General features: G+C 33.9%; 1 non-coding gene across 1 annotated transcript; it reads left to right on the forward strand.

The window, feature by feature from the left end:
* The first annotated feature begins 688 nt into the window (after positions 1 to 688).
* LOC128285927 (small nucleolar RNA R71) lies at positions 689 to 795 on the forward strand. The gene has a single exon (XR_008276474.1). It is a non-coding gene; the product is annotated as a small nucleolar RNA R71 (small nucleolar RNA).
* Positions 796 to 10,168: the final 9,373 nt, after the last annotated feature.

Raw genomic sequence — 10,168 nt, forward strand, 5'->3', positions numbered from 1 at the left:
CTGGTCCATTTGGTTTTCCGAATTTATCAATTTAGCTGCTTGGCTTTGAATTAAGGCATCATTCTTCGCCATGTATGCCTTTAACAAATTTTCTACGCTATTGGATGGTTCAGCTTGGGTTGGTTTCTGAACTTGTTGGGGAAAACTAGGTGGCTGGCTTCATCTAGGTTGGACGTAAGTGTTACTGGTTCCAATCCCTTGGTTACTCTAGGAAAAATTCAGGTAGCTTCACCATGATAGGTTATAGAAATTGGATTGCAGTCCTTGCCTTCCTCGATTTTGGTTCTGGTTACCCATGTAATATACGGATTCTGGGTTCAATGGACATTCTTTCAACAAATGTCCTTCCCCACAATAGACACAGGCTATATTTTCAAATTTATTTGGTGGCTATGCTCCAAAACTATTACACCCATTAGTAGTACGATTTTTTAACATTGAGGATATTGATGATACTTGAGATGCGAGTGAAGTCAGAGCATCTACTTCATGTATTCCAGCAAGTCGTCTTCCTGACGCTGCTCGATTGGTTGGCCGTTGGTAATTGTTGCTGTCAATCCTCTCAATGATTTCATAAGCCTTATTATAAAACTTAGAAAGGATAGCACCGTTAGCAGAAGCGTCAACTACCATCCTCGTCTGAGCATTGAGACCATTATAAAATGTCTCAAGTTGGATGCAATGTGGGATTTTGTGATGGGGGCACTTTCGTAATAATTCTTTGTACCTTTCACATGCCTCATACAAGGACTCATCATCCATTTGTTGGAAATTAGTGATCTCGTTCCTCAACTTAGCATTTTTGCTAGGCAAGAAATACTTCATAAGGAATCTTTTTGCTAACTCTTGTCATGTGGAAATTGAATTTGGTGGCAATGAGTTCAACCAGGCTCGAGCTCTGTCCTTTAGTGAACATGGGAATAGCTTTAATTGTAATGCATCTTCGAGTACTCCTGCTAACTTGAAAGAATCACTCACCTCCATAAACAATCTTAAGTGTAGATGAGAATCTTCAATAGGCATTCCACTGAGTTGGCCCACTGTCTGAAGCGTCTGGAACATGACAGGCTTCAGATCAAACTATTTTGCCTCAATTTTGGGTCTCCTAATACCTGAATTAAGATCATGAAATACTGGTACGACATACTGTCTTAAAGCTCTATCCTTATCATCAACAATAAGGATAGGATTTTGAGTAGGGTTTGTTTCGTTTCCTTGATTTGGATTTTCGAAGTTCATTTCTTAGGTCCTTCTCTGACTTGCTTGTCTTCTTCGTTGTCGAAAAGCTCGTTCAATCTCAGGGTCTACAGTGAGTAAATTTATGATTCAGTCAATACTCATAAAGACCTAAAATAATCACAGAAAAATTAATGAAGTTAAAATTTAGACAGAAAATTAAACCAAAATGCAAAACTAACAAATTCACAAATAATGACTTTTTAAAACTGTCCCCGACAATGGCACCAAAAACTTAGAATGATAGAAATGTGCAAGTTTACGCAACCACAACAAGTAATAAAGTGACAAGTAAATGTCGAGTTAACGTACCCACAGGGATTGTGAAAAGAATTATTTATTAATGCTGTTTAAAACACTTTAGTGAAGAAAAATATTTTGTTTGAAGAAGGTGATTAAAAACTAAGATTTTAAACTAAGTAGCTAAATAAATAAATCTCAATTGCATGGTTTTAAAATACAATTTTAATCAAGATGACATAATTGTGTTAGATTAATTACATTTCTCATCTTAGAATTATTAAACTCATGTTTATATTGTTACGAATAAATTCACAGCAACTCGATAATTTGCTAACTTATGAACATACTCGCCTACCAAAATCCATTCATCTCTTGGACATATCTTGATGTCAATTCAATCGATTAAACAAATCTTAATAAGCAAATATGTTATAGCACATACATACTTATTAAATTGAAATAATCTCTTAAACATATCCCTATGTCAATTCAAACAATTAAATCGATTTAATAAGCACATAAAAGACTATGTGAGGTGACAAAGTATCCTTACCTTGAAATAGTTTAATCACAATAACCTTGCAAGTTATGCAAGGCAATTGTATCGTCAAATACCATTGCTAATTTAACCCTTAGCTACCTTAGAAGATTAAACATGCATTGATTAAGTACTGTGTCTATTAATTACAAATTCAATCTGTTTAAATAATTAATTCATTAATTACCTAACAATTGTAATGCAAGAGTAACTTAGTCATGATTTTACTTAATCAAGCATCTTACCGAGGCCTAAAACAACATAAACAACAATTTTAACAATTTAAGAAGACAGAATGCAATCAACCTAAGATGAATTAAATTCAAGCTAAATTGATTAAGTTACCCGTTCCAACAACATAAATATTCATAGATATGTTCATCATAACAACAACAAAAATTAAAGAGATAGGGAACAAGAATCAAATCTGGTGTTTTTCGGTGGCTTGACTAGCTTGCTCCGTTCTTCATTCTCTATTGTCCTCATTGATCAAAACTGCTATGAACACTTCAATGTTGCTCCAAAATGGCTGATGAACACCCCTTTTCCAAGGGAGGAAATCGGCAAGAGAGCAAGAGAATTTAGAATGGTAAAGAAGAGAGAAAAGATGTGAATGAATTGAGGTGTGTTCAATGATCAGCCAAAGGGGGGTTTTTATAGCTGTAGATGGCTACTAAAATTAGCTAAAAATAGCAGCCAAAGAGCCATCCCTTGGCCGGCCACACATGTGGCAAAGTTAATGGTTTCAACTTTGCTAAATTTGGCTAGGGGCATATCTACAAAGCCACCAATTGTGGAGGGGTTTGAATGCAACTTGAACAAGTCTTCATAGGCCTCTTTGCAAGCTTAAATAATCAGCTAATAAGCTGATTTGGGTGAGCTCTTGGGACGGTTTTGGGCTGTCCATTTCTTGGGCGGTTTGGTTCAATTGGACCACTTTTTCATAATTAATTAATAATAATTTATTAGCCCAAATTAAATTGGATATAAATTAAAATTAATTATATTATGAATTAATACATATAATTTTAGACCGTCTTAGGCTGAAATTTAGTTCACCTCGATACTTCAAATTGCTTCTCTGTTTTGTGCTTCTATCAGTGTCTGTCAAGCCATTTTTCGCCCTTTGTACAAATCTGTCGAAAATAACCAAAATTCATAAAAAATAATTATAAAATTAACTAAAATTCAACATGTTCATATTTTAAGTGAACTTTAATTATTTTATAAAAATTAATTATTTTTCGACAAGAATTTTATCGAAACTGGATGATTTTAAGTTAAAAAAGGTATGTAAAAATGCGTAAATTTCCGTGTTTCCTGTAGGCTCACAACCGATTGTATGTCAAGGCGCTCACAAAGAGCTGCAGTAATAAGTAACAAATGCAAGATCACTACCGATCAAGATGCTCGCAGGAACTATCTATATCAGTATGCTCGAGAGGCCATATTAGGATTACTCGTCCGTGCTAAATCCTATTTGCAACATATGCAGATTCACATTTATGTACAGGAAATCATACATATCAATCGATTTTCATTGTTCCAACAAAACTTAACATTTTAAATACATTTCCAATCCTGAAATCATTTCATGTATTTGTAACATTCCATAATTCACATAAACATATATTATATTCAACAATCAATTTAATATGTTAATATGCATAAATAAGTTACACGAACTTATCTTGATAATAATTCATACAAGAATCTATTATTTCGAAACATTCTCTTTTCCTCGATCTAGCTTTGAATTTGTGTTATCCGGATCTATATAAATGAATTTAATCATCAATTTCTCACATTTCATATTCTATTGAACTCAATTTACATCCTAGGCAAAATTACCATTTTTTCTTTAAACTTTCCATAAATTCCAATTTCGACCCTAGGCTCGAAAAATGAAATTCATGCAATTTAATCCTTATTCCAAGCTAACTGAAATTTCAATATAAAATTTACAGCACATGTATTCAATAAAATTCAGAATTTTTCTTCATTTACAATTTAGTCTCTAAATCATAATTTCTTCAAAATTCACTTTGTAAAAGTTGTTTATCTATCAACAAACTTTCATTTTCTACCATAAATTTTAAATTTTCAACATATTCATCCGTGGCATAACTTCTATACTTTGATAAATTTTCCTATTAATCCCCCAAATAGATAAATTAGACTACATCGGTTTTAAAAATATAAAAATTACTAAAAATGAGGCTTGAATACTTACCCAATTATACCAAGAAAGCTTGGTTTCTCTTTCCTAGGGTTTCCATGGAACATTTGGAGAAGAAGATGATATAAAATGATTTTTATTTCTTATTAATTATTTATCATCCATTAATTTTTCTCTTTTCCGATTTAGTCCTTACCCTTTTTTAACTTTCCCATGGATGAATCATCAAAAATATCTACTAACTTTTCTTTAATGGTCTAATTACCATATAAGGAACTCAAGTTTTAAGTTCCATAGCTATTTGATCCTCTTAGCTACTAGAATCTAACTTTTGCTTTTTATGCAATTTGGTCCTTTCTGTAATTAAGTACAAAATCAATAAAATTTTCTTATTAGAAATTTCTTATGACATTTCTATTATAATGCAGACCATTCAAAAATATAAAAATAAATTTTCTTTTAGGCTCGGATTTGTGGTCCCGAAACCACTGTTCCGATTTCACTAAAAATGGGCTGTTACAGCTCTCTCCCTAAAGAATTTAACTCACTGGAATCAAGGATATCATATAAGGGTAACCCACACATGACGAGGTCATTGGAAAAAACAGTTGGATGAATTACTTTCGTAAAGAGTATACAATAAGGAGTTGTCAATCATGGTACTTCTTGCAGACTAACTCCATGATTAAGTAACTGCAAATTATCAGAATGATGCTTCTAGACATAATTGCAATCACTAAAGCCTAATTGTATATGTCTAATTGGTCCCTCCACTAGCTCAACAAAAGCTCAATTGGACTGTATTTGAATCAAAAGAAAATTCTATGACTTTGGGAATAATTTAATTGAGTCGATTTATTCGATGTGGAATTAAATTAGGTGGTTGTAAGAATTATTCAACTAGAGAATTTGATTAAAGAAGTTTCTTGAAAAATTAATTTTGAAAATCTAAGTGATTTTTGAAAATTTAATTTTGATCAAGGAAAATTAAATTAATCAAATTAATTAAAATTAATATGATATTTTTGGAAATTCGTTTTCAAGTCAAACAATTGGCCTAATGGGTAATTGAACTTTAAAATTGGAACTGAGATCATAAATTGGGCATGAGTCCCAAAACTGAGACCAAGACCGAAAAACTCGTTGAACTAACGGTCCAACCGGTGGCTAGACTAGACCGGTCGAGTCGTCACTGACCCGAACCGAACTAGCATCAGTCAAACGGCTTGGGGTGCAGTAAGGTTGTCACTCTTGCATCACCAGACATGCTAGTTCCGGAGGCTACGACGATGGCATCCCGATGGCTAGCGGCGGTTGGTCATTAGTGGTTGAGCAATGGAAGTGTTACATTCGTACTAGAAATTTACCAGAGAATTTGATTTTAAATTAATTATTCCAAAAATAATATTATTTTAATAGTTTAATATTAAATTAAATTCAATACTTATATTAGTAGTATTTTATTAATTTAATATTAAAATGATTATCTTAATATTAAATTAAATTTAATGTTTATCTACAAAATAAATATTCTATTATGTTAATAAGATTTAATATTAAATTAATATAATATTTGTCAAGATAAATATTATATTAATTTAATATTAAAGTGATTAAGTTTAACTATAGTTGAACACTTTAAACTCTCCCTATATAAAGAGAGTCTTGGGTTATTATTTACACACACTTGAATTCAAGAGAAAGTTGTGGAGAGAAAATTCTTTGAAGAGATTATTCTAGAAAATTTCTGGAGATACTTTTTTGATTTACAACTTGACCCAAAAGTTTAGAGAAACTGTAAAATTACCCCAATGATAATTTTTGTGGAAATTTTTTTATTCGAATCGAACCCACACTCGGCATACATGAGCTTGAGGATAGTGGAGAATACTAGTTGGTCGAAGCGCTCATCCTAGATGAATTGAAGAGGTACAATTTTGATCAAGTGTTCATTATTTTAGATATCACAACCAAGATCCTGTTTTGGAAAATTTTCAAAACTCTAGTTTTTCCCTAAATTTATTTTCTGCTCTATTTTCCAAACCATTTTTTTCCAACAAGGTTAACTTTTGGAATTTGAAAAGTTGCTCCATTATCCAAGAATCGATTCTCTGACTTAGCAATGTTTGTAATGTACTTTTTAGATCGAATGTGGCATGTACCTTGGTTTTTTTGTTTGTTTCATACTGTATATGGCTAAAGCTATAATGTGGGTTGTTTGATGTTATTTTGAAGTACATATATGCATATTTTCACTTGGTTCCAATTGGTAATTGGTTTTATGGAAATTATTATGTATGATTTCAAGTCATTCAAACTTATACCATGTTTATTTTTATGGAAATAGTTTATCACGTCATGACAATGTACCCTTGACGTCACGACGAGGAACTTGGACACCCTCATTTAGTGAGTTGATATTGTTTAGGAGATTTCACTGGTGAAACCGCCTATGTCATGAGACTTAGACTGGTTAGAAATGGCGAATTTCCTAGCGAAGTATTTTGCTAAGCTTTTCCGAGTTTGCAAAATCAAATTTTGCAGTTAGCGAGTTCCTTGTTTTGGTGGACTCTCCTGCTAATAAGTTCGTCACCAATGTTTTGTGTTACTGCAAATGTAATTGTAGTGGTTAGTTGGGCCCGTTTAAGTTATCTAGCATCCTAGTTGAGGTAATGTGTCAACAACTAGGAGACCTAGGGAGTCTCGTAGGATGTAATTAATTAGTGGAAGCGTGTGTTCATGATTACTTATTAGAGATTAACCTTGAGTGAGATTTGGGCTAGAGATATCTATAAATAAGACAACCCGATAGTGGAGAGAAGATTCTTCTCAGCTTGCCTTCGTTATCAGCAAAAAAAACCTAGATATCTTCTTCATCATTAATAGAAGAGCTGTTTGTTAAGCCTATAGAAGCTTCTTTCTTTAAGTTGTCTACTGGTAAATTCTTAAACCCTTATTTAAGTTTACCAGATAGAAATTAGTTGTTGTAAAAGTTGTTCAGTACGGTTTCATTTAAATATTGGATAGGAAGAAAACTTTCATTTAGAAATTGTTTGCTTGTTTATCGATTCATGTTATTTTGTTGAGTTTTGTTTGTTCTTATATTTAAAGAAATTATTTGATTGTTTTAGCCAAAGATACGAGAGAAGGTCCTTGTGCCAATGGAAAAGAAACTGTTGAGTAAAAACCTCTGAGTGAAGGTTTCTGGTGAGTTCCTTCCAACCTTGAGTCTATTTTTTGTATTAATATGTTTAAACTTTCCAACTGTATACCCAAGTAAGCAGACTTAACCTTTGGTCCTGGTACGTATATCAAAAGGGACATGGAAAGGAGTCGATGCATGAATAGTTACAGTTAGAAATTCAAAATAGAAGTCTTGCATGTGCATTGGTATAAATACTGTAACACCCCTAACCCATGGCTGTCGCCAGAATAGGATTATGGAGCATTACTGGATAATTCATAACATTTACAAATAATTCATGACAATTACTATTCATTTTTAGAGATTATTCAAAATGTCCCTTAAATGGATCCTCGAGGCCCAATATGAGTATTAGAATCAAGGTGGGATTAAATCGGGAACTTAGAGAATTTTTCTCAAAATTTCTACAATTTTCCTAGATACAAGGCACAGACGCCCTTGTGGTCTAGGGACACGCCCGTGCTGCAGGTCGTGTTCGACCCCGTGTAACTCTCTGACATGTACCACACGACCAGCCTCACGCCCGTGTGAGTAGGACATGTGATCAATTTAATTTTCAAAAATTAGGTGCAGGGTTCACACGGCCAAGACATACGCCGGTGTCTCTGCCCGTGTGCTCAATTTTGATATTTCTCAAATTTAAGATGTAGGGGACAGACAGCCTAACCACACGCCCATGTACCAGGCCATGTGTCACACACGGTCTAGACACATGCCCGTGTGTCTACCCGTGTGAAAAAATAAAGCCATTTCTAGCTTCATTTCTCACCCAAACATGCCAATAATCTATACCAAAATTTGCATCCATATACCAACCAATTGAAGCATTATAACAAGCCTAATTCTAACATCTAACATAGTATATCAATACATACATACCTATTTATGATCTTATCTTTAATAGTTATATTCATTTAACAATAATATTTGTACTCATGATAATGCCATAGGGTTACCATAATAGATATACCAAAACATATTCATTACTAGCCATTCCAATGGCTAGATTACAAACAACATGTAACACCCCTAACCTGTATCCATCGCCGGAATAGGGTTACGAGACATTACCGGATATTACATGTCATTCACATATATTTATGCATTCATTTTAGTAAACTATTCACAAACATTCACATTGTCCCTTACAAGGTTAGATGAAACCTTAAAACATGCTTAAGAGCGGTTCGGGACTAAACCGATCACATATAAAAGCTTTCGAACTCTTAGAAAAATTATGCAATCACATGTCACATACCCGTATGGACAGGCCGTGTGACTTACACAGTTATCAAACACGCCTATGTCATAGGCAGTGTGAAAATAGGGCATATATACTTACTTGTACCACATGGCCGGAGAAATGCCTGTGTGCCCTGGCCATGGTCGAAACTGACTTGGGTCACACGAATAATGACACGCCCGTGTGTCTAGCTCGTGTGCCCTTCGAAATGGCAACACGCGCCTATGTACCAAGGCTGTGTACCTCACACGGCTACCAGACATGCCCGTGTGTCTAGGCTATGCTCGAGACTAACTTTAAATTGTAGAACTACCCCACGGGTCACATGGCCGTGTAACATAACCGTGTGTCGCACACGGCTGAGACAAACGCCTGTGTCTCTACCCGTGTGGACAAAAATAGACCATTTGCAAAGCCAATTTGCCACCCTTAATGGTCATTCCTACAAATCCAAAATCAAAGCACAACTCATGACCAAATAGCAACCAAAACCATATTCAAACATGCATAATTCAATCCAAAATGTCACCAATCAATTTCATTCTTATTATCTAAACCAAAACATACCAAACTCATTCATTCATACATTTCATTATTCCAATTTTTCACACCCACTTTTCATATCAAAATCATACCATTTCCATAACTAATTCAAATAACTAACTTACCAAATTGACCATTTCTCACTAGGCCAATTATGCACTTCAAAACATACCATTTCTTAACACAAATTATATACCAAAAACCAAACCAAATAGCAACTTTAATCTAGCCATATCACATGGCATGATATACACCTCAAAAATCATATTCACATACTTCTAGCTTATTCATGCCATACGTCAATATTCACATTTTCAAAAGGTACCCAAAATAGAGTTCGATAGTGTGGTGATGATCCTTGATGATCCTCGAGCTTCCGGTAGCTTCGATTGTAACGCCCCCACGCCCGAGACCATCGCCGGAGTCGAGTATGAGGTGTTACTAAGCTTAATTTAACATATTTAGAACTTTGGATTATTTATTTCTACATTCACAGCTTTTAAGCTACTTGCATCACAGTCACAAGAAAAATCATATCTCAAGTTACGAAACTCGAAATCAAGATCCGTAAATTTTCCCTAAATCTAGACTCATATACCTATCTACTAAATTTTTTTCTAGAATTTTTGGTTGGTACAATTAGTACAGTTTATTAGTTAAAGTTACCCCTGTTTGAGGACTTGACTAGTCGACCTCTTTTACCACGAACCACATTTCTCTCTGTAAAAATCCATATGACTATGAGGTTTATTTCTCCTGAAACTAGACTCAATAAATATTCTGAGAATATAAAATACACTACCTAATTATATCTTTACAATTTATGGTGAATTTCTAAAGTTGGAACAGGGGATTCAGAAACTGCTATGACCCTATTTCACTAAAATTCAAATATCTTGTAACATATAATTCCTTTACCTGTTTCACTAAACTTCTAGAATGCAAGTTTTGCAACTTATTCGATTTAGTCCCTACTTTCAA

The sequence above is a fragment of the Gossypium arboreum genome, chromosome 12, assembly GCF_025698485.1.
Source record: "Gossypium arboreum isolate Shixiya-1 chromosome 12, ASM2569848v2, whole genome shotgun sequence".
NCBI lineage: Eukaryota > Viridiplantae > Streptophyta > Magnoliopsida > Malvales > Malvaceae > Gossypium > Gossypium arboreum.